The following is a 26,080-nucleotide window of genomic DNA, read 5'->3' as shown; positions in this document are numbered from 1 at the left end:
CACACCTCAGCTAAGAATGAGGCCTGCTGATTCCAGCAGCTTCCCTGTGCTCTCTGTCTGTGTGAGGGGGCATTCGCAGGGACTGCGGGGACCCCGCTGAGTACCTTCGTTCACCCATGGTTAAGAGAGCACCCCATCTGTGAGGAGCCACCTGTAAACCCGGAAGACCCACTCCTGAAGGGGAGAAACTTCTCCCCAGCGCGTGGCTTCCTGAGCGGTCCTCAAGCTCGGGCTGATCCCACAGCATCTCAGGAGCATGTCCTGGCCTCGTCCCTGAAGAGGAAGGGGTTGGTAAGGAGGCGGTGTCAGGGCCGGGAAGCTGAGTGTGCAGGACTTTGGGGGCTGGGCTGGGCTGGAGGCACCTGTGAGGGGAGACCTCAGACCATGTACATACCTTTTATCCTTTTCTCTTGGTGTGTGTGGGGGGGGCACCCTTCTTGGTGCAAGAAAACTTGAAAGCAATTTTCTTCTCACGCTCCAAGCACCTGGCTTCTGCAGCCCTGCGGACCCTCACCCCTGTTTCTAAGCCCGCTCTCCCTAAATCCCAGTTCTCAACCAGGCTCCTGACACTCAGGAGGCCACATCCAGTGGTAGTTTTCCCGCCAGGCCTCTTCCACACCTGCCCTTCCCCACCGCCCTCTCCCAACCCTGGGGTGTAGACGGTCATAGGGAGCGCTCTATCAGCGTCCCCTTGACCCCAACTTTACTGGATGTGTGTTCAGAGGAGTCAGGTGACCTCTTAGTACCTTGGTGGCCTCACTGGCCAGCTGGGGAAAACGATGTGCACCCTTGGCTTAGGTGGGCACTCAAGGAGCGACGATGGATCGCCAATGCCAGAAACCGTCACCAAGTCTCCGTTCCTGCAGACCTCTCCTCTGAGTCCCCTCAGTCCCTGTGCTAGCACTGTCATCACAGCTCCTGGTCTCTGTATGACCAGGACGGTTGCCAGATCAAATACAGGGCATCTTGTTAAATCTGAATTTCAAAGAGACAACCGATAATTTTTGGTGTATGTCCCAGGCAATATTTTTACTTGCTAAATCTGGCAACCCTCATGTAATGTTTCGTGGGCTGGGCACCAAACTAGATTCATTTGTACTCCCAGCCTGGCACAGGGCCTGGCATGGGAGTGAGGAGCCAGAAGATCTCTGTTCTCAGCAGGGGCGGTACTGCCCCCTAGGGGTTATTTTGCAGATCGGCGAAGGTGTTTTTGGTTGGCACCCTTAGGGTGCAGGGAAAATGGGCTAGTGGCCTCCAGGCGACAGCAGCCTGGGACCTGGCGGTGCAGAAGAGCAGCGCTCGACAGAAAACTGGCCGTTTGTCCCACGCACCATTCGTGTACGTGAAAACCTACACGAGTGCCTGAGCCTGGAGACTAACTCCATATAAGGTGAATTTTGCGCCACACTTTCAGGGAATGCAAACATTGGATAAATCAAAGAAAGACTCTGTTTTGCTTTGTCCATAACCAAGAGCGCTTCACTGCGTCAGAAGTCATCGCATCAGAGTTTTGAGAGCGTCTGTCACAGCTTGGACAGTCGGGCTCTGAAGCCCATCCTTGGTGGAAGGACACCCTTTCTTCCCTTCCCCCACTCCTCAAGGCTCTTTGCTTCTCCCACTCTCCCTTCTCCCCCACTCCCTCTTACTTCCCTTCCTCTCTCACTCTATTCCTTTCTTCCCCACCCCAGGGGGAAACCCGTATGTGTACCCCGATGGTTAAGGGGACTCTTTTAGTATATTATTATGAGACTGGGGTGTGACACCAGTCCCCGATGCTATTCACAGTCAGGGGACCCAACACCGGAGGCTCATCAGCTCAACTCTGTCTCCTCCCGGAGGAGAGCCCTGCCAGCTCTGCAGCCCTCCTCTTTGCCTAAGGAGCCTCCTCCTCCTGACCCAGGCAGGGGGTCAAACCCTCAGAGGCCCCACTGCACCCCTGTTGGCTGTGGACAGAACCATTCCCCTGAGAGTGACACCGAGGTTACTGGCTGAATGAGGAGGAGCTGTTTGAAGATGGTCTGGGACTGACCTGGTCTGAGGCACTGGCACTAAGAGCCCCATCTTCTGAGGACCCCCAGGTAGCTGGGGTTAAAGGCCACACATCTGTAGAGTTTCTGCTGGAGACAAAACAGCTCTGAAGGTTCTCTGATCCCAGGCATCCCTGAGACAGCCCCGTTGCCCTTCTCCCTCTAACTCCCACCTGTATCCCTGGAACGCCTATCTCCTGCCTGGTCTAACTAAAGTTCACACCACAAGCCAGGGCTAGAGCTTCCTCCAAACAGTCCCGCTGGGGAGTCTCCAAAAAGAGAAATCACCTGCCATATTTCTCATTCTCTGTGTTCCTCCAGTAATCTCACAGCCCAGGAAAATGCCTCCTACCTTTCCTTTACAGGCGATGCCCCCTTTTTTTTTTTGCCTACAACAGGGGTCAACGAAGTTTTTTCTATTGAGAGCCAGATGGTAAGTATTTTGGGCATTGCATGCCATACAGGGGTCTCTGCCACAGCTGATGCATCCATAAGTAAAGGGGTATGGCTCTGTTCCAATAACACTTTATTGATAGAAATATGCAGTGGGCCAGATTTGTCCCACAAGTCATAGTTTGCCAACCCCTGGCCAATGAGTTTAAAAGGTCAGAAGCTTTCCTGTTGGAGTCCTGGAACAAAGCAAGGTGGACCTCCTTTCCGCTTTTACGATAGGGTCTCTTGGGCTCTTCCTACCTTCTACCCCAAGGGAGGCGGATGGCGCTTCAGCTACTCCACTGGTCACCGGTCACCGTGGCCTCCATGTCTTGGCTGCTGGCAACACTGGCTGTTCCTCATTCCCTACAAGTTCTTTAGAGCATCCTGCTGCTCATTAAAAACCCAGAACCTCCCAAAGGAATGCACCCTCTCTGGTGTGTCGTTTATAAACTCTCAGACACTGGCCTTGTTTGGAGAATGTTTTATTACTACCTCTTGCTGAGAGAGTGCCAAGCCTGTATAGATGAAGAGAGGGAAGATTCTGCTCATTTTACTTCATAGGAAAGAACAACCTCCAGTTTCTTGACTCAGGAGCTCTTGCGTCTGCCTCCATTCTGGTGCTCCTTCAGTGGCCCAGATAGGACCAGCGCCAGTGGCTACACCAGTGATAGAAGGGTCTACAGCAGGGAGGGAAACTGGGCATCTGGGGATCTTGTTACGACAGAGGCAGTTCGAAATGCAAAGGATCCCTTGGGCTTTATTAATGTATTTTCTGGCTATTAGACAAAACAGCAGTGTTTCGAAGCCAAAGAAAGAGTCTCTTCCTAGACGACAGATTGCATTTTTAAGAACGAGACCTTCGATCTCCCTTCAGTTTCTTTGATGAACAAAGGTATGAAGTTAAGTGTTTTTCCCTCAGAGCAAAGATTCTCCAGAACAGGGTTTTTAAACTCCTTCGGGTGGCTGAGAGGGAGACTTTTCTGAGTGGAAGACTGTGTTCCACACTCACTAAACACACTGAGTTTCCTGAGTAGGTGATCTACAGCCTCGAAGATAAATCATGGTTTCTGAGGGAACTCTGAAAAGACGCATGAAAGGAGAGGGAGTAGGGAGTGGGCATGAGGCAGGCCAGAGCGTTCTCTCCGGATTTTCCTCTGTTTTTTAGATTATTGACCCGTGAGAATGTAGGATCAAGACTAAGAAATAGACATGCCTGGGTGGCTCAGCTGGTTAAGTCTGTGCCTTCTGCTCAGGTCATGATCCTGACATCCTGGGATCAAGTCCCGCATTGGGCTCCCTGCTCAGCAGAGAATCTGTGTCTCCCTCTCCCTGCTCTTATGCTCTTGCTTTCTCTCTCTTTCTCCCTCTCAAATAATAAATAAACAAATAAATAAATACAATCTTAAAAAGAAAAGACTAAGAAATGATTTCAAAACAGAGTAAGTATGCCTGCCTTCATTGTATATCCAACCCAGCTGGTTATTTGTCCGCATACTTGATTTCCCTCCCCTGCTCTGAACAAGGGCACATAAGTCCTGTTAATACCCACAAGTGTCACTGGGGCTCCAGGTGAAGAGCAGCTCCCCCGGCCGATGAGCTGGGTCCTAAGCCTGTTTTTTTTGTTGTTGTTGTTTGTTTTGTTTTTTAATTTTTATTTATTTATTTGACAGAGATCACAAGTAGGCAGAGAAGCAGGCAGAGAGTGGTGGGGGGAGGAAGCAGGCTCCCCGCTGAGCAGAGAGCCCGATGTGGGGCTCGATCTCAGGACCCTGAGATCATGACCTGGGCTGAAGGCAGAGGCTTAATCCACTGAGCCACCCGGGCGCCCCCCTAAGCCTGGTTTTAAGGCACTACCTGGACCCATCACCGTTCCTGGAAAGGGTAACATGGCATTTTCAAGAACATTTGAGTTTAGTGATATATTATTTTTTTAACTGAGTTCAGTGGCCTATCCAGAGGAGGATGCAGTCGTCTCAGCAGGGACACGTGGGCATCAAGGGGGCAGCTTGGCATCTCCGGGTTTCCTTGGTTTCCTCATCGGTTAAATGAGAAAAGATCACTGGCTTTACAGAATCATGGATCTTCTTAGTATATTAAGGATCCTTAGTAAAGGGACTCATGCTCCGTAAAAGATAGCCAATACCAACAGCGATCCTGGAAAGGAAGACCCCCCCCCATGGAAGACGTAGGCCATTGTCACCACTAGTGTCTCCTGCCTCCTGAGTTCCTGGGCTCTCCTGTTCTTGTGGCCAAATGAGCTGCCTACTCTCTACCTCTCCTTGCCCCCAGGGACAAATGTCCTTCCCCTGTGACTCCTCCACAACCAGCACTCCACCTCCAGGATGCCAGGAGCACCTTGGATACTTCTCCCGGGGAACCACCCCATGTGCAAGCTTGGCTGCTGCTCAGAGGTACTCCTGGTTCAAGAGTTGGGCACGGGATGGGTCAGAGCTGGCCCCCGACAGTCTCTCTCCTGAAAATCTGAATTTTGGGTGGTGGGACTCCAAGATGGAAAATGGTCCCCTTACCCTTCTCCCTCCCCTTCCACCAGCCCCACTCTGAATCCTTTTCCCACCTAGATGCAATTCTAGACCCTTCCTCCAAGAATGCCCCCCTCTTTGTGAGGGAGGCCCCTGCCCCTGTCTTCATGAGGGGCCGGTTCTGACTCCCCATGTGGGCAGTTGCCCCCACCGCACTGTGAAACACTCACCAACTTGCACCACTTCTTAGTAAGCCCATCTGTTCCAAACAACATTCTATGCTCTGGAACGGCTGGGACTCTGTTTTAATTACGTTCATACCCCGGCCTCTGGGACGTTGGCCTGTGGGCTATGAAAATTGTGCTTTGAATGAGGTGGCCCAGTTGCTCACAGGAAGGCAAACACCACCAAGATCCCACAGCCTGGCCAGTGTGGCATCCCTCCCCAGGCAGGAAAGCCTCCCTATGTGGTTGTGACAAAGACAGCCAGCCCCAGGGAACAGAGACTGATCTGTGTAAGGTCACTGGTTCCAGCTGGAGCCCACCCCACCCAGACTGCATCTGGAGAGCTGACAGGGGTGAGTGCTGGGAAGCCAGCATCCTCCCTGGAAAGAAGCATCTCCTACGGGGAAGCTGGGCACCACCCACTCCTGAACACGGAGCCATGGGGTTAGGGAAACCACGATCCGGGGTGCCTGTTCCGTTAGACAAACCCTCCAGCCCATCCCACACACCGCATCCTACAGGGAGGGGCTATAAGAAAACCCAAAATGCTGCCAGGTAGCACCAAGAGCCAGAGAAGCAACCCAGCCTGGTTCCTGCCGCCACAGCACCTTGAAGAGCCCAGGGACCCAGAGGAGGCAGCTTCCAAACGTGCCCCTAGGACTTGAATCCTGGACGCGGGATCTGCCTTCCCACCGTGTCCCAGACCTCAGAAGCCCCACCCTTGTCTCCCCAGAGCCAGGAGGGGCCCGGGGTCTGTGTGGGCTCCCAGGCCTGCCCACACCCCCATGCCCAGGGGCCAGCAGAACCCAGGCCAATCTCCAGATGACTCTGGCAGAAACTCAACCACAGCCAAGTGGTGCTTAGGAAACAGAGGGGCTTTTGACCTAATTATTCCCAATTGGTTGTCTCCATCGATCACATTCTCTTGATAATTGCCCAGCTCCCCACTTCCAGATGGGGGTGCCGTTCTCGCATGGGATAAATGGGGTGTGATGCTGAGAAACATGCAGCCCCTTGCTTTGCACACACTGGGCCCTTTGTGGAGGAGTGTTTTGTTTACTGCCATTAAAATGGAAGGAACACAACCAGGGAGTGTGTGGGGGCCATGGAGGGGCAGGGGCTGGCTCCTCAGGGAGACGCTGGGCTGGTGTAAGCTGATCTTGGGCCTGGCCTCCGGTGGGAGCCCTGCCATCTGGCCCAGATCCCACTCACTCGGTCACTCACTTGGTGTTTGCAAGCCCTGATCCTGTGCGGGTCCCCGGCCATGGTTCCCTCCCTGACTTCATACAGGACCTCAGCCTCCTTGGCCTGGCACTCAAGGCTCCCCAACACTGACCCTGCTGTCCCCCTCCACTTCTTCTCCCACCAGTCCCCCCTATGAATGACCGGCTCTGTTCAAGCTTAGTCACGGTACCCAGAAAGGACACCGAGGCCAATGTGTCCCACCTGACCCTGCTTTCCCTGCTGGCCTCCGCTCATGCTCTTTCCAGCTCTGTGCAGCTTGTGGGGCTGAGTTCAGCTCTCACCTCCTCTGGGGATCCTCGCCCAGCCCCCTCCAGCCTCCAGCTTTGCGGAAGCCTCCCCTGCAAGCTCCCAGCACCGGCCCCTTTTGCCCCTTGTGGGTCTGCATGTCCTGCTGTTCCCTCCTCTCTGCATCCTGGCTCCCCAGCTGGCCTGTGAACTCTCAGGGGTTCCCCAGGTTGGTCTAGGTCCCTGCACTAGAGCGACATTAGTGTCACTCAGGGCTCAACACCCACACCTGTTGGTTAATAGAATAATGGGGCAACTGATGCATTCCAATGGCCTTGACCTCATTGGAATCCACTCCCTTTGAAGAGCAGGGCCAGACCTGCTGTCTTCTCCCTCCCAGGCCTTCCTCTCTAACCTGCAGGGGCCCACGTGGCTCTAAGATCACTAGACTAACAAGAGGCTTCAGCAAATGGGAGCCTCCCCTCCACCGGTGTCTGGTTCCCTTGCGCCAACAATTACACAGACAGTACTTGGCAATCAGGAGTACGCTAAGTGGGCGGGGACTCAGGACGTTTTCATCAAACACAAAGGACTTACAAACTGACCTCTCCTTTTTCCCACCTTCCTCCCATAGTCACTCTAAATTGAGCTGATTGGACCTCGGGGCCATGACGGTCGCTAATGTCAACGTCGCCCAAATGCACAACTCCATCCCTAGAATGACTTGGTGAGCTTCGATGACCCTCGTAACTTCTGTCTTATAAATTCTCTGTTCCCCTAAATCGGAGTATCTCAACCAGGGCTGATTTAACAAGCTCCTGCCTCGGCCAAGGGGATGTTTGGCAATCTGGAAACACCTGATCGTCACAACTGGGGAGAGGAGTGTTGGTGGCACTTAGGGGACGGAAGCCAGGGCTGCTGGTAAACATCCTACACTGGACAGGATTACCCCCCCACCCCGGAGGGGTCAGTGGCGCCGAGACTGACCACCCCACTTGGGTTCTGTACCAGATTTAGGAACATATCACAAATTGCACCTTCTAGATGATCTGTTTGATTTCAACTGCGAGTTGACGTCTACTGCGAGTTGACGTCTGCTGCTTGTCCTTGCCGAGGGAAGTCATCAGCACCCTCCCAGGGGAACGAGGAATGAAGAGCCAGAGGAGGCTTCTAACTTGGAGACCAGGCAAAGGGCACACGACATTTCTCGCAGGTGAATGCGAAGGGAAGGGCTAGCAATCCCGGCGTTCCTGCCCGCCCCCCTCTGAATTCAGAGCTCTCAATCAAGCCGCTCACAGGAAGGCTCCCGAGGAAAGGGTGATGAGAGACATGGAAAGAGAGTACTTTTGTTTCTAAACTTACGGGGAAGGGCAGAGGATTTTTCAACAGAGCCAAATCACACCCACACCACTGCTGGGCCCTGAAAAATGTGTGCATCAACAAGACAAAATAATGCACGTGACTCAGCTTTTCATGGGCGCTGCACACACGGCTTACCAAATGAAATGTGAAGGCTTATTTGCTCCGTGGAAATTCTCCAATAATGCCTCTGCCTGTTGCAGCAGGTAAAACGTGCAGTTTCATTGTGCGGGAGTTTTTCAACACAGGATTTCTCTGTTTGACAATATTTGAACAGATGGGGTGTGTGGCAGGCACTTAGGACAACAAGATGCCTGAGCTGTTTCCAACCTGAGACCCGGATCCAAATGTCTCCCACTGTTGGCCGACACATTCACAGAACTTGGAGCACCCAAAGATCTTGCCTTCCGTATTACTTCTATTCGACTGGTCTTAATTTTGCCGGCATTTCCCCCCTACAGTCTATTGATTGTATGAGTTGGGATCGCTTTCAGCCTCAAGTGATGGCAAATCCACCGAAGACGGGCTTACGAAATCCAGACGGTCAATTATGGCAATAACAAGAATTGGGAAGTTGTGAATTCCCAGGGTCACTCTCATGTGACTCAGTGAGATCATGGAGGACTCTGAGTCTGCTTAGGTATTTCCTATTAGATTTTCATCCTTCAGTTTGTTCCCTCATGGGTGTAAGATGCCTTGGCAGCTGCAGATACAAGATCTCCAACGAGAAAGAAAAGGTGGTCAGCATCTAAAGTGACCAACCAGCCCCCCTTTGTGCAGGACTGGAGGGGGGGGCCTTCCCGGAAAGTTCCAGGCAGACTCGGGCAGGCTGGTCACCCTCTGGCCCCCTGTTATTAGGGAAGGACATCTCCTTCAGGAGCCCCAGCGATTTCCCCTTATGTCTTTTGAACCAGACCTAGGACACACCCTCACCACCGGGCAGCAGAACAGAAAGAGGCCTGGGATCTCCGGTCACGATTCGTCCTCTAGGGCAGGGAGGAAGGCCTCCCCCAGGCTTGCCCAACACTTGAACGGATTTGGGGTTCTGTTAGCCAGAAAGAAAAGTGAAGACTGAACATCTTCTAGAGTGCTCATGAAAAAATGTAATTCTCCAGTGAACCAATTGGGCAAAGTCTTAAAGACTGTTCATTCATTTATTCATTTGTTGAACAAATGCGTGTTGAGCGCTACTGGCCCTGGTGCTGGGAATATAGCTTTTGTTTTCCCAAAGCTTCCAGCCACGTGAGGAATTATCCGCATCGAACATGTAAGGTCAAGTGTGATGAGTAGTTGCAAGAGTGAGAAGCTGCAGGAATCAGAGTTCTAGGGCCCAGGGAACCAAGAAGAGAACTAGTCAGGGAAGTCTTCCTGGAGGAGGGGACTGTGAAGTGGAGACCTCCAAGGTGGACAGAATTGGCTAGAAGATGGAGAGGGGAGAGAGGCAGGAGAGGAAGAATAAAGGGAAGGAGGACATCTATCACACAGGAAAGGGCCATTTCCCTGCTCTGAGTGGGTGGGAGGGAGGTAGAAGTGGGTGGTTTATGTTGGGGGTGTCTGGAGGGCACAGGAGGGAGGTGCAAAGGACACTAGCGAGGGGCTAGGTTGGGTACCCACTTTCTAGGTTCTTCTCCATCCCCAATCCGAAGGGTTTCATTGCTTCCTTTCACTTTGCCTTGCGGCCTGGAGCAGAGCAGGCTTCGCTCCCCACAGGGCTTCCCGAGCTTTTGCCCTGCCTGCACTCTGCTTCTCAGAGGAGAGTGTTCCACAGCAGATGGCTCCCTCCCGCTCTTCCTCTGGAGGTCCTGCCTCGGTGACACCTTCACCCAGTGCTTCTCAGACTTTAATGCACATAAATCCCCTGGGGCTTGGGCACTACTCAGTAGCTCCCGGGGATATCGATGCTGCGGGTCTAGAGGATGCACTTTGGTAACAAGGCCTTGGTCTGATTCTGGAAGCTTCTTGCTGCTCACATCCTGCCCAACTCTGACCATAGCAGCCATCTGCAACTCCTCTGCTCTCCTACCTTTTCTCTCTTCCCTCCTGTGTCCTCAATTGCTTTAAAATTTAGGATGGGGTGCGCCTGGGTGGCTCAGTGGGTTAAAGCCTCTGCCTTCGGCTCAGGTCATGATCCCAGGGTCCTGGGATCGAGCCCCGCATCGGGCTTTCTGCTCCTCAGGGAGCCTGCTTCCTCTTCTCTCTCTGCCTGCCTCTCTGCCTACTTCTGATCTCTCTCTGTGTCAAATAAATAAAAAATCTTAAAAAAAAAAATTTAGGATGGGACTCTCCTCAAACACCAACCCACCATAAAAAAAATCCCCGTATATTAAAGTACTCATTCATTGGGGCGCCTGGGTGGCTCAGTGGGTTAAGCCTCTGCCTTCGGCTCAGGTCATGATCCCAGGGTCCTGGGATCGAGTCCCGCATCGGGCTCTCTGCTCAGCAGGGAGCCTGCTTCTTCCTCTCTCTCTGCCTACTTGTGATCTCTGTCTGTCAAATAAATAAAAAAATCTTTTTTTTAAAAAAAGTATTCATTCATTGAACTAATGAGTCCTTCCTATGGCCATTGAATGGTTGGAACTCTGGGCCACCTGCATGGGGCCACTATGGCTATGAGCAATTCCGTGGGCAATGACATCATCCATCTAATTATCAAGTCCCTCCTACATTCTGGGTATTCTTCTAGGAGCTGGGGATAAAGCGAGAGACAGAAATATCTGCTCCCAACAAAAACAAAAACAAAAACAAAAAAAAAAGAAATATCTGCTCCCACAGAGCTGACATTCCACTGAAGGGACAGTCCATAAAGAGGAAGAATGGTATGTGCGAAGGAAAATAATATAAGGATGGAAAACTGAAATTACATGTAGGACACCCAGGGAAGGCTCCGCAAACAATGTAGACTTCATTGCAAACTTGTATGGAAGCCGGGAGGCTTTGTTTCACGTGTCACAGCACAAACCCCCTTTGTGGGCCTGTGGGTCTGTCTCTCCCTGGCAGTCCTGGTCCCCAGGGCGGCACAGCTGGGCATGTCCCTGAGGAATGGTCCCACAGGCGGGGCAGCCACATGAGGTTTCCCTGGAACCCCAAGGAAGACAGTTGCCTCCGTTTTGTTGCAAAGGGTTACGGGCTTTCTGGTTACAGCAATGGAAGTGTTGTGGGTGTTGAGCAGGGGCGTGGGGGAGTCGCATATGTCTTGGAATCATTCTGGCTTCAATGGGAGACAATACCCCCTGGTTTCACGTACCACTTTATGCCCTTGACAAAACCACCTTCAATTCTTTATAAAACAGGATGGCTATAAAGAAATTACCCTCTTAAAAAGGGCTTTCACACCCGCTCTGACTTGAACTTCAAAACAACCTTGTAAGGGTACAAATCCCTCCACCCTGGTTTCCCAGATGTGTGACTTTGGTGCATTAACTTCTCTCTTCTTCATTTTTCTCATCAGCGGGATGCGGACTATCGCACTGATTTCAGAGGACCATTTTAAGAGTTAAATAACACAAACGTGGTTGGCATGGCAAACTTTCCAAATACGGAGGAATACGAAGAGATTCCTGGCACATAAGAAGTGCTCTGAGAATGCTGGCTTTTGCTGCTTCTGGTAATGTTATTTATCTGTTTGTTTATCACTTCTGTAATTATCCAGACCTTTGCACCATTCAGTGACCACCTCTGCTCACCATTCTCAGCACCTAATTTTATCTCCTTTTTCAAATGAGAACTACAGACATATTAAACTCCCCACCCTGACCAGACACTCCACTCTGGGCACGGTGGCCGACAGCTGATCCCGAAACTGACTCCCAGTTCTCATCTGGGCTCTGGCACATGTAAGCTGGAAAGCGGAGAGAAAGCAACAAGTCCCTTCTCTGTGCAAGCAGGGACGGTGATAACACCTACAACGGTGGTGAGAACTATGAATAAAGCCTTCAGACCATTTTGTTGTCCGTAGTCAACGCTCTAAAAATATAAGCTGGGGCACCCAGGTGGCTCAGTCGGTTGAGCATCTGACTCTTGATTTCAGCTCGGGAGATGATCTCAGGGTTGTGAGATCGAGCTCTGCATTGGGCTCCACGCTGGGCATGGAGTCTGCTTGAGATTCTCTCTCTCCTTTGCCCTCTGCTTCTCCCCCAACCCCACGTGCTCTCTCTCTAAAAAAATAAAATAAGATATAAGCTACTATTATTTTTATTGTGCACTGCCCAGTGATTCAGAGCTTGATTTCTTTTTAATCCCCATCACCTATTTCCCCCATCCCCCATCCCCTCTGCCCTGGTGACCATCAGTTTGTTCTCTGTTGTTTAGGGTCTCTTTCATGGTCTGTCTCTTTCTCTCTCTCTCTTTTTTTCCTTTGCTCCTTTGTCTCATTTCTTAAATTCCACATAAGAGTGAGATCATCTGGTATTTGTCTTTGTCTGAGTTAGTCCCCTTAGCAGGATTCTCTCCGAGCTCCACTCACGTCATTGCAAATGGCAAGATTTCATTCTCTTTATGGTTGCTTAAAATTCCATTTTATATATTTATTCCATTATATATATTTATATATATATATTTATATATATATATAAATTCCATTATATATATTTATATATAAATATATATATATTTTTATATGTAAGGAATATTATATATTATATAAAAATATATAATATATATAATATATAATAATATAATATATAATATATAATATATTATATATATTAATGGAAATATATGATGGGATATTAAGCAGTCGCAAAAAGAATATGTGTGTGTGTGTGTGTGCATATACATATATATATATATATATATATATATATATATATATAATATCTTCTTTATCCATTCATCTGTCAATGGACACTTGGGCTGTTTCCATAACTTTGTTGCTGTAAATGATGCTGCAATCAACATAGGGGTACATGTATGTTTGTGGTGATTTTAAAACAGGGCTATAATATTTTTCACTCCTTCCTTTGCAGGGGCAGAGTAAGAGGGAATGTAAGTCTTCATCTCCTCTGCTTGAGTCTGGGTGAGCTCTCTGACTCCCTTAACCACTGGGATACAGAAAAGGTGTGAATTCTGACATTGCGTCATGAAAGTTTGTGCCCTTCTTCCTTGTTCATGGGGACCCTTGCTCTCGGAGCCCTGAGCTAGGATTGGGGAGATCAGCTACCCTGAGACAGCCAAGTGGGGGCGCTCCGGACCGCAGTTCAGCCGAGTCCAGCCTTCCCCATCCCTGCATAGTGCCAGACATCATAGTCCCTCCAGATTAGCCCACTGGCTAGGTGAGTGCCACCAAGGACCTCCACCCAACAGTACCACGTGCAACCAAAGAGTCACCCAGCCCAGCCCCGTCTGAGTTTATGACTCACAGAATTGGTTGCTATAATAAAATGATGGTTGTTTTAGGCTGCATAGTGTTGAGGCACTTTGTTATACAGCAATGGCTAACTGGTATACTACTAGTACCATTATTCTCATTAGTGGTATTATTACTACCATTATCAGTATCAGTATTAAAAGACTGACAGGCAGGCACTAGAGTGCCTTCCTAAAAGAGCAGGAACTAAAAGGAGAAAGTTATAAGGTTTTGAGCAGGGGAGTTTTCAACACAACTGGTTTTCTGGGTTGGGCATCCTTCTGACTGTCCGGCACGACCTCTCTGCGAAGTCTTGCACAAAACATTTCTGTCTGAGGGGGGTGGGATTAAGAGGGTATGTGCTATGGTGAGTGCTGTGAAGTGTAAACCTGGTGATTCACAGACCTGTACCCCTGGGGATAAAAATATATTATATGTTTATAAAAAATAAAATTTAAAATAAAATAAAAACATTTCTGTCTGGTAAAGGGCCTTTGGGAAGCGACAGGAATATCCCTGTTAGCTCTTTCCTCAAGACTCACCCTCCAGGAGGATGAGTCATTTCTTAGGATCTGGCCCCAAAGAAACCCATCACACATCACACTCTGTAGATGGTAAACCGCACTGTGCTGATAGTCCTCATTAAAAACACTGTAAAATGCAAGCCAAACCAGATGCTAAACTAACAACAACTCCCCTCCCCACCCCCCACACACTTTTTGCATTAAAATAATATAAAATCTAAACTCCTGGTTTCCCTTGAATATAGCAGAGGAGCCTTGGCAAATCTGATCTCTGTAATATAGCAGCCAAGGAAGAAAGGCTCTGATGACCTATTCTATCTGTCCGAGTGAAGGAATCAAACACAGGGCTTTTAATCAATATTGATGTAACACTCACCAAAAGCTGTACTTGTTGAAGTAAAATATAACCTTTCTCTCTTTAAGCACCTTTTACTTGTTATTCAAATAGGAAGTTATTCTTGCAGAATTAGCTACATCTGTCAACCCAGCATTCCTGAGTGCCACATATAAAGCTCTTACCATATCCCACCTTCTCAATGACTTTTTCTTTAGCTTAGATTTTTATTTATTTTTGACAACTCCCTGGGGTTCCCTGACAGGAGAAATCTTTAGAACTGGGGTAATATGGTTTTTACATTCAGAGATACATTATTTTTTTTATTAGTGTTTTCAACTCAGCCAAAGACAGTGGGACAAATCCATGCCAAAGGCAGTCCATTTTTTATTAATGGTTCCACAGACCAACATTTATTTTAAGCCTTACTGTTCCAACTTTCTTGTCTCCTCCGTCGGCTTAAAAGGTGCCGGGTGTGTTCTCAAATGTGTTTTTGTTGGATCGGCATAGGGTGCAGCCCCTTGGCAGGAAAGCATGGGTTCAGTAGACGAAAATCCACTGGATGCTCTCTGCAGAAGTCCGTGCGGGACTTCTATTGTTTCCTTACGAGGGCCATAAATTGATCAGGATGAAACTGTCTCCCTTGCGCTATTGATCATGGTTTGTAATGAAACTGTCTCCTTTGCGCCATTGATCATGGTTTGTAATCCCTTATCAATGGGTGGGTTGTCCAGCTTTAGGCAGTGGTTGAAGACACTCAGATTATTTCCTTCTGCATTCTGCCCCGTGTCTAACCCAGTCCTTGAGCTCTTCCATCTATGGATGGCCCTACCTTGTCACTCTAACTCTGTCATTGGGGCGACACAGAATTAGCTGGGTAGTGTCGAGACTTCCCTAGATCCGGGCAGGTCAGAGATTTTCCTTACTCCCCTGAAAGGATGTTGCACAGAGGGAGGCAGCTTGGTCCCGGGGGTGGGGGGTGGGGTGGGGGTGGGCGGCGGGGGGGTGGGGGGGGTGGGGAGTGGGGGGGTTTGGTGCTGTGTTTGCAAAAGAATGGGTTTGACTAATCTGACCTCAGAAACTCTTGTGGATGCTCAGCCACAGGGTTCTACCAGGGCTCTGGTTGGGGTCCGTCTGGTTTCAGTGGAAGCCAGGGAGGTAGAAACTGAGCTCTGTGATGGATTGGCGGAGGTCTCAGGCCTGCTTTTTCCTTTTTAAAACATTTGCCAACCCTCTTTGCCTGCCACATGGACACAACCATTGCTGGGTTTTCTTGAACACCTACCTATGTGGCCCAGGCTCTAACTAGCAGGCTTACCGTGATATTTTCCAGATTTAACTTAAAATGTACGTTATTTATTGTACCCTGCCTTGATCCAGAAAGGGCTTAAAGCAGCTGACTGAAATATATAATCATGAAAAGCCAATTCAACTTATTTGGTTGAAGACATTCTGCTGTAAGTGGAAAAAAAATTTTTGAAATCCTCCTTTTCATTATAAGGTGATTACCTGATTTTACAACAAACAGACGTTTCTCGTAATATAGTTAAGTATCTGTCCAAAAATTTCCTTTGACCTTGTAACTTACAGCTAATATATATAGAGTTTTCATTCCTTTCTAACCAGGAAATTTGATGTCATCATATAAATTCTGCACAAGAATCGTGTTGTATGGGCCAAGCTGGACAGTCAAGAGAAGGGGATCAACTCTGATGGAACGCACTAGCCTACAGCATGGAGGGTCCTCTGCTCCCATCCCTCCAAGGATTATTTTATTTTATTTTTAGTTTAATTTATTATTCATTTATTGTTATTTTATTTTGTTTCCTCCATCATTGAGACACATCACTTTCTCATTTTTTCCTTCCATTGGCCCTTTGAAATCCCACTTTTCTGTGATTTATTAAAATATTCAAATATTACTCTCTTCTTTCAAGTCTATAAGTGAACTTTTTGGCTGTACCTCTAGAGCAGAACGGAATTTTCATATTCTTTGGCCAGCTCAGGCTTTGGTGGGAATTGGTGGTCCATGGCCATGAGGTCGTTCCTCTCAACTGGTCATTGCTGTTTCCTGAAGTGTCTGCCATGTCCCTTCCCATGACCCCTCCCAGACAGCCCTCATGGATGGGCAGGAAGATTCTGGAGGAAGAAGGAGGGGGAAATGCTCCCTCCTCCTTTCTTGTGTGCAGGTACAGGCGGGGGAGGGATCCAAAGCCATTTGGATTTCATGTTCCCATTTAGAGGTCACGTGTGGGACAGTATATACTGCTCACCGGTGTGTGTGTGTGTGTGTGTGTGTGTGTGTGTGAAATCTGAGGTTAGGGGCTTTTACTTTTCTTTTTTGTGTGTGTCTTTTTTAAAAAAAAGTGTAACAACAACAAATTACACAACAAAGTGGAGAAAGAGAATGAAATCATGGAGGATACCTTCTTTTTTTTTTTTAAAGATTTTTTTATTTATTCATTTGACAGATAGAGATCACAAGTAGGTAGAGAGACAGGCAGAGAGAGTGGAGGAAGCAGGCTCCCCGCTGAGCAGAGAACCCAATGCGGGGCTCTATCCCAGGACCCTGGGATCATGACCTGAGCCAAAGGCAGAGGCTTTAACCCACTGAGCCACCCAGGCGCTCCTGGAGGGTACCTTCTTTTTAAAAAAGTCACTTCCCATGTTTTGAGCTTTGTGGGAGAGGGCGCTGTGCTAAGTGACCTTCACACACAGGATCTCCCTGTTGTGGGGACACCATTGCCCCCATTTTAGAGATGAAGGAGCCAAGACTTAGGGAAGATAGGATGTTCTGAGGATATGTCTGGGATTGTTTTAGTCAGGTAAGCAAACACAGAAGTAGTTCTGGAGAGGAGTCTGTACTCACGGTTCCCTAGAAATGGGAGGCGCAGATGCCATGCAGGCTGTAGGGAAGCCCCAGGGTCCGTCAGGAGGCAGAGGGCAGGGAAGGGGAAAGCCTGGCCCACAGCCCTTACTGGGGTTTTGTGGGAAGAGAAGGCAAGGTAGAGTAAAGCGAGTTTCGGATTAGCTAGTTTGAATAATTATGGCAGTTTCTGGGCTATGGAACTGTCCCTCGGTGTCAGGTACCTGGCCCTGGGATGACAAAGGGCCATGGTGGGGGGAGTGGCGTGACATCTGAGAGTCCAACATAGGATATGTTTGAGGCACTGGTTCTGGATTGGTTCATTTCTGATCAAAGGCATGCTTGTAGGACAGTCGTCCACTGACTCTAGGAATTAGCCAGCCCTGGAAGGGGCGTTTTCTCCAGGCTCAAGGCCCCAAATGCCAGATCATCAAGAATACACACAATAAGAAAACATAGTCACTCAGGTGTTAAGGGGCAGAGCCAGGGTTCCGACCAGGCTGCCTGGCCCCGGTTCTTCATAGGATTCAACCCTGTGAACTGTTTCCTTCCCCCACTACCCACAGCTAGCTAATGGGGGCACAGGAGATGATTAAGAATGTGTCCTCCTCTTGGGAGCTTATTCATGTCAGTGAAAGACAGACAGAAGGCTTAGACTCAAGGTTAGGATAAACTCCACTGGTCATTACCAAACTTGGCCCAACGGCATTGTCAATGTCTCAGGGACATTTACGTTTTCAAGGAAGCTTATGATTCATCTTTTCTTTTTTTAAAATAAACTTTTATTGAAGTATAATTGACATCGTATTAGCTTCCAATGTACAACATGATGATTTTCAGTATTTGTATATAATGCTAAATGATCATGCAAGTCTACCCAACATCCATCACCATACATAACCACAAAAATTTTTTTCTTGAGATGAGAACTTTTTAGATTTATTCTCTAAGCAACTTACAAATGTGTAATACAGTATTATTAGCTAGGGTCACTATGGAGTCCTTTATATCCTATGACATCTTTATTTTATAACTGGAAGCTGGTGTCATTTCCCCCACCTGCTGCCCCGCACCACTGGCAACCACCAATCTTGTTCTCTGTATCTAGGAGCTTGGTTGGGTTTTTTGTTTTGTTCTGTTTGTTTGTTTGTTTGTTTTTTAGATTCCATATATAAGCAAGACCATAAAGTATTTGTCTTTCTCTTATTTCATTCAGCATAATGCCCTCAAGTTCCATCCACGTCGTTGCAAATGGGAAGATTATCTTCCTTTCTTATGATTGAACAATACGGCATTGTTTTATATATATATATATATATATATATATATATATATATATATATATATTTATATTTATATATTATATATGGTATATATATTTATATATATTTATTTAAATATTTATATATTATATATATGGTGTATATATATATATATATACCACACATGTGTGTGTGTGTGTGTGCACACAACATCATCTTTATCCATCCATCCATCGATGGACACTAAGGTTGCTTCCATATCTTGGCTATTGTAAATAAGGCTGCAGTCAACATGCGGGTCCCTATCATTTTGAGTTAGTTTTCCTTGGAAGGATACCCAGAAGTCAAATTGTGGGATTATAGGGTAGTTCTATTTTTTACTTTTTTGAGGAAACTCCATACTCTTTTCCACAGCGGCTGCATGATTCATTTTTCCTGCAAATTAACAATTCACTTCTCAGGGCACCTGGGTGGCTCAGTCATTAAGCGTCTGTCTTCAGCTCAGGTCATGATCCCGGGGTCCTGGGATCGAGCCCTGCATCGGGCTCCCTGCTCTGCGGGAAGACTGCTTCTCCCTCTCCCATTCCCCGTGCTTGTGTCCCCTCTCTCACTGTCTCTCTCTCTCTCTCTGTCAAATGAATAAATAAAATCTTAAAATAAAAACAATTCACTTCTCTTGCTTTCCTTCTTCAGACCCACCTTGCATCTTTGGGCTGGAGAGAATCAAGTGTATAAGAACACATTTATTTAGGCACATTGATGTGCACGCCTGTGAGACTGCAGAGGCTGTCAGAGCTTGAGGTCCCAAGAGGCAGGAAGAACTGCTGTCCTCCGTGTCCCCTGTGCCATCATCCACGTGCAGACTCACCATCCCCCACAACCGATACTGGATGTGTGGAGATCTGTGCAGCAAGCCAGAAGCAGGTGAACGAGGGTGGTAGATCTAGATCAGTCCAGCCCAGTAGAAACATAATGCACCCCACAGATGTCATTTTATGTTTTCCAGTAGCCACATTAAAAGATAAAAAGAAACAGCTGAAGTTAATTTTAGTAACCTATTTTCTATAATCCTGTTTATCCAAACTATTATCATTTCAGCATGTAATCATTATAAAAATTATTTACAAGATTTATCATTTTTCTTACTAAGTCCCTGAAATCAGTGTGTATTTTATACTTTACAGTGTATCTCAATTGGCACTGGCCACATTTTAAGGGCTTGGATCTCATATTTCATATGGCTGATGCCTACCATCCTGGATAGCACAGACAGAGCAGTAAAACCCAGGCCGTTTGTTCTCTCCATTTCCATGGGCAGGGAAGGGAAGGATTGTCGTCCATCTGGACACAAAGAACTTATGGAAGACAGTAGGCTGATAGGAGCATTGGTACAGAAATGAGACAGGAAAGCAAAATATATGAAAGAGAAAGAAAGTGCAGGCAGGAGAAGCACAGAAAAAGAAGGAAATCTACAAGCAGTCCGTTCCCTGCGTTTGTCGGCTTGGGTAAGCACAGTGCCGAGCTCCTGGCAGCTCACCCCATGGAGTTCCTCCTCTCCTTGTCATCTGTGGAAGTCAAGCATGGCACAGGGACAGCTCACAGCTAGGAACCCATGATTACAGAAGTCGAATCCACTCTCGCGTGACTGCAGTGTTGCCCCTAAAGTTCCAGCAACGTGACACGGACATCAATTACGTTTGGGCCAATGTGGAAAATCCTCTACTGGCAAGATTTATGAATGAGCTACCATGAATCCAAATGTCATTTGTTCTTCCCAGTGTTCACCCCAATATCAAATAGAAAAATTAGGCAGGATGGCCTCCTCATCATCACAAGAGGCCAGGAAGCCAAGGCATCACTCATAGGCAACCCTATAGGCATCTCATTGGACAAAAGGCACATTTTCTTCCCCCCAGAATGGAAATATCTGTATTTTTTTGTTTTAGGGAGGCACGTGTTTCATTATAAAATGTCCACAAACATACAAAGAAGAGTCCCTATAATTCCTCTCCCCATTCTGTAAGAATCACTGTAGATGTTTGTGCATAATTAGAATAAAGAGAACCCACGTGCAGGGCGCCAGGGTGGCTCAGTCATTAAGTGTCTCCCTTCGCCTCAGGTCATGATCCCAGGGTCATGGGATTGAGCCCTACATCGGGCTCCCTGCTCAGCCTGAAGTCTGCTTCTCCCTCTTTCTCTGCCTGCCACTCCCCCGGCTTGCACATGCACGCTCTATCAAATAAATAAATAAAATCTTAAAAAAAAAAAAAAGAATCCATGTGATACATACCATTGTGTATCTGCCTTTTCCATGGTGCACCGCCTCTCAGATCTTTGTTTCCACAGCAACACCCTTCCCACGTGGTTTATCCTTTTTGGGGGCTGTAGAACGTTCCATCAGTGAATGGATCCCAGTTTAACAATTCCCCTTTGATGGGCAGGCAGGTTGCGTCCAGTGTGTGAGGTAGAAACCACCCTGCAGGGAGCATTTCCTAAAGTTCACACATCTCCATGTGTCTCCAGGTGTTTCATCAGGACAGATGTGGCAGGTTTTATGATGCTGCTGTCTCCATGCATGTTATGCTCGGCAGGACCCCCTGGGGGTAAAACCCCCCCACATGCCAGTAATGATACAACCTGCATTCTTGGCTATGTCTGTGCCCACTACTGGAGGAACCCCCCAAGCCTCGTTGATGCACCCCCTAAACTGTACACCTGGGGAGTGTGACACAGGCCTCCAAGCCACCCTGTGGTTTTCTTCCACTTTCTTATTACCTTCCCTGTGCCCATCTTACAAGATGTCAACAGCCCAGTACCCTGTGCTGAGGACCCAACTTCCGTGTCTGGAACCACAAGGCTCTAAGCTGATGGAGGAAGGGCAAAGTCATTCCCCAGATCTGTCACATAGTGTCCAAGCTCAGCATTGCCATGGCTCTTGCTGTCTGTGTCCCTGTACCAGTACACAAGCAGTCCTGGAAGGTTCCAGAACCATCGCTCCAGAATCCTCGCTTATTATTATTCTAGGCTGGGCTGGAAGGTCTGGGGGCCCTTATCTTTGGATGGGTTCCTTCCTAAGGGGCTTCTTGGGCCCCAGACCACTAGACTCCTGCCTCAGGTACCTGCAGGCTTTGGAATTGCCCAAACCCATCAAAATCCTACAGTGAGTGGACTTAGATTCTTGCTGTGTCTCCACCCAAGGCTGTTGACCCTCAGTCTCTAGGGAGGTGACAGGGCCACTTGGAGATTTTGTGGGAGAGCTATCATGGGCATCTCCATGTGCAGGAGACTGATAAGGTTGGGGAGACTGGTGGGGACAACTCACAGGTAGGGTTCACATGCATTTAAGAATGTTGGAGTATCTGAGCTGGAGGAGACTGGCGTGGATGTATTAGTCAGTATTGCTGCAGTAACAACCATCCCTGAATTCTCAGGGACTACAGAAGCAAAGACATTGTTCTTACTGTGTTATGGGGTCCACTATGCTGTAGTGGCCTTGCTCTACCCGTCTTCTCACTCCAGGACATGACTCAAGGAGCAGCCCCGTCCTGGCTCTCAAGGAGGAGAAAAGAGCAGGAGAGCTCGTGGGAGCTCCCAGTGTTTCCTAGACAGAGCTGGTCCTCACACATGGCTCAAGCCCATGTGCTCATGTTCCATTGGCCAAAGCATAGCCCATGGGTGAGCCCAAAGCAACAGGGCAGCGGTGTATAATACTGTCACAGAGGAGGGGAGAGTGAATAATTGTGAATACCAACTCTTAACTACCATACAGAGCACATCCCTAACTCTGTGATACACCTGGAGGAACTGAGGCACAACGAGGGAAAGTAGCTTGACCAAATCCACAGACCAGAACCAGGATGAGCCCTGGATCTCCTGGCAACCAGCCCAGTGCTGTTAATCCTACTCCAGAGCTTTCCAACCTGTGCTCCAAGAGATATTATCAAGGGTCCACGTCATAAGACACCTCAGAGCCTCAGATAATGCCATCAAGATTTATGGCTGTGCATATCAGACTGTGCCTTCAGTCTTTCCCAACTTTTTTGACCACAAAACCCACAGAACCAGCGGACGAGCAGCCTGTGGCCCTCCTGGGAACACACTTTGGGAAACACAGCGGCACCCCACCAGCCAACCATGCTTACTCTAACTCACCATCGGGAACATGAAACTTGAAGTTTTATGTTGCTGTAAGGAATGCTTTAAAATAACATAACCTTAGTATAAATTCTTCACAGCTTGGAAGTTGACAGTTTTCATTTTCAGAAAGTGCACATGACTTTGTGAGGCCATCATTAATTTTGATTATTTTTTCCACTTTCATTTCTTTTTCAGTTGCAGCCGAAAATGCAGTAACTAAATGAAGCGGGTATTCATGAAGTCCAGGGTGGATGAATCACGGGTATCTGGAAAATGTGCTTGCCGCTGCTACGAGCGTTCCTTCCTTTTTTCCTTGACAAAGACAACAAATGTTACATATCATTTCTCAACCGTAAAAATATGTTTTAACACAACAAAAACCTGTGCTTTGGTGTGATCATGGCCACACATCCAGTCATTCTCAAGACATCTCAAAGGGTCATGTGTGGCCTCTGCTTGGGGCCATGGAACCATCGGGAAAAGGCTACGAAGATTAGATCATCTCAGATCATTAGGGTATTTTTTTCCACGAAGATTCTTTTGATCTGTAACATTTGTGAAATTAAAATAAACTTTATACATTGTTGGATTTCCCCAAACCCTTCAAAAAGTAAAATCCTATTCAAATGGCTCAAAAATAAAACTGTGGAATACACTCCAGTCACTCTTTAAAAGAATTTTCTGACATGCAGGGACCATAAGCAGAGTAGGAGTGGCGGTACCTTTCTCCGGGCCTCTCAGACAGGAAACCCCACAGATCACAAGCTCTTGGATTGGAACAGTTCACCTGGACCCCGAGTCCTCTTGAATGTGTCCCTCTAGGTCACCGCACAGCTCCTGGGGACAGACCCTTTCCGTGGATTAGATCACATGGTACAAAACTGTCCTATATGCCAACCTGAACAGACTTCCCTACAATTCCCATCTCTTGGGGAAGGGCAAAATAAGTCTAATTTCTTTTTTCCATGACCATCCCTTCAAATATTTCAAGACCGTCACCTTCCTCCTAGTCCTTCTCTCAAACACCGGCCATTTCTGGGCTGCTCCTGGCATGAATGTTTCTGAGGCCCTTCAGCGGCTGGACCCAGGTATCCGCCTAAAGGAGCCTCATGCACCCATGATACCAAGACTAGGCAGACACCCCCTCGGGCATCTGCACTGCAGGAGGTGGGGACAAGTGGAGGACAGGTGACATCAGAGCCACATGTGACCAGAGGGGGACTTGTATCCTTCATTGCACTGGGTCACCATGACCATGTCCCCATATTGCCATGATGTGGCCTTTCTACCCAGGGCCACACACTGAAAATTTGGCCCTAAATTTGTTCCTGCAGTTATCCTGATTAATAGACCACCAGTGTGTGTGTATATTATATGCCATATATATTATATATTATATTCTACACACATTATTTAAGTCACATTCACAGATTAGCATAATATCTCTATTTCTGTGGCACTTGGGTGGCTCAGTCAGTTGAGCCTCTGACTCTTGATTTTGGCTCGGGTCATGATTTCAGGGTCATGAGATCGAGCCCCGTGTCAGGATCCACACTGAGCGTGGAGCCTGCTTGAGATTCTCTCTCTGTCCCTCCCCTGCTCTCTCTCCCTCTCTCTCTCTCTCAAAAAAAATTCCTACTACCATTCCAGGATTCAGCTGTTTGTCATCTTTCTAAATGGTCTATACTAAGTCCAAGATCTTAGGTTGTTCTCCAGACAGCACTGAAAATACACATAAAATAATATAAATCTTACAGATACGGGGTCAGAAGAAAACCTCAGCCAGACTCCTGTTTTATAGGATCACAGACTTCTGCATCTAATACAGGGGCGTCTTTTCTCCCCTGGGTGCCCTTCATGTCCCATGCAACGCTGCTTCTGGGATGAGTTGAGAGCAAGAATTAAAAAGAAGCTGGAGGAAAGAGTCCGTGGGTCCTCCCTCCCTCCGTCTGGACCTGCCCGGGGAACCCTGCAGGTTTTCCCTGTGTGAGCCCCGAGGCCCGCCATTCCCACATCCACACCTCAGTGAGCTGGAGGCCTCTGCCTGCCGCTGGGGTCCTTCCACCTCCCGGCCTCGCTGGGAAGCAAGCAGTGAGCCGTTGTTTTTGTGAAAGAGAAAATCAGGTTTTAAGGAACGTGTGTGCACCCTCAGCCTCCTGTGCCCCCGGTTTCATCCCTGAGGACACACTCCAGAGAACGAAGGTGGGTGCTGGGGGGACCCCACGGAACCCACACGCCGCAGGCCCCAGCTCTCCCCCAGTGTCCCACCGCGGCAGACACGGCCCTGCGGGACCCCAGGTGCCCCCCTCAGCCTCGGGGGGTGGGACCGCAGGGTGCACTGAAGGCGGCAAGCAGAAGCCCCCGGCCTTTTCTCACCACGGGAGGGGAAGCCGCCGTCCATCGGCTGCTTAACTGACTTGCAGAAAGTCACAAAATGCTGAAATACCATATGGGTTATCACCTCGGGTGCAGCGTCTGCTTTACCAGGAGAACCCCAGACTCCCCAGGCTGATGCCCTGGGTGCCACGAGCACTCCCGCCACCCAGCACATCCATTCTGTTTTGCTCACAGCAAAGGGTGCGTAAAGCAAACAGCGTGTGCCCAGCGTGTATTTTTCTAACAGAGCAGTAAGAAAATACTTGCTACCTAAGATATTTCTAGAAGTCAGTGAAGCAAGCGGTTCCACATGTGGGTTGCAGAGCCGAGCCTGCCTTTCTAACACACCCTGAACAGGCGTCTGCAGGGGGGTGTGTCTGGTAAAAACTGCAACTTTTCTCGAGTGCTTATGGGCAATAAAGACACAAGCATCTCATGGGCGTCAGAACAGGCTAACTGCGTGTTCCTACATCCCTAGATGAGGGTTGTCCTCCAGGACAATAACCCTGCCAGCATCCACGTATGGCCCATGATGAAGATTTTGAGGCATCGACACACATGTGTGTGGGGAGGTCCTGAAGTTTCGCTCCTGAGGAATGAAGCTTTGTGCCACTCAGTACTCCCCCCATCCCGCCAGCGTCTCCCTGGCCCTGCCTGGCTGTGGTCTCCGGTCCTGAATGGGTTTAGGCTCCATCCCTCCATGATGCTCACGTATGAGGAAAGGGCCTGTCGGGACCCCATTAGTTTAGCCCTGGAAGAGTTGCTTCAGTGTGTTCATGTTTGTGGTCACGCCCTTAGATTTCATTGAGGTCATTACAAGAAGCAGCTGGATGAAGATTGCTTCTGCATTTGGGCTGACATTGTGGTCAGAGGCGGGGTTCATCCTGTCACCCAGCTCCAGCGTGCCCAGGGGAAGACCCAAGAAAGTTGTTTTGTTTTGTTTAGGAATGTAATGCCATGGGCAGAGAAAGTGTATTTACCTATTTATTTATTTAAGAATATAATGTCAGGGCACTTGGCTAGCTCATTTGTTAAGTGTCCAACTCTTGATTTCAGCTCAGGTCAATATCTCAGGGTTGTGAGATCAAGCCCTGCATCCCCACCACTCATTGGGGAATCTGCTTGAGATTCTCTCTCTCTGTCTCCCTCCATCCCTCCCCCACCCCTGTACTCTCTCTTTCATAATTATTATTATATAATAATATAATAATAATATATAATATATTATATATAGCATATATA

General features: G+C 48.2%; 1 long non-coding RNA gene across 1 annotated transcript; it reads left to right on the top strand.

Annotated features, from left to right (window-relative positions):
• Positions 1-22,814, top strand: LOC125094917 (uncharacterized). Its single transcript, XR_007125781.1, has 3 exons — positions 1-291; positions 19,019-19,249; positions 22,658-22,814. It is a non-coding gene; the product is annotated as an uncharacterized LOC125094917 (long non-coding RNA).
• The last annotated feature ends 3,266 nt before the right edge of the window (positions 22,815-26,080 follow it).

The sequence above is a fragment of the Lutra lutra genome, chromosome 1 (assembly GCF_902655055.1).
Source record: "Lutra lutra chromosome 1, mLutLut1.2, whole genome shotgun sequence".
In the NCBI taxonomy this organism is placed as follows: Eukaryota; Metazoa; Chordata; class Mammalia; order Carnivora; family Mustelidae; genus Lutra; species Lutra lutra.
This window is presented reverse-complemented; position numbering and strand designations above follow the sequence as displayed.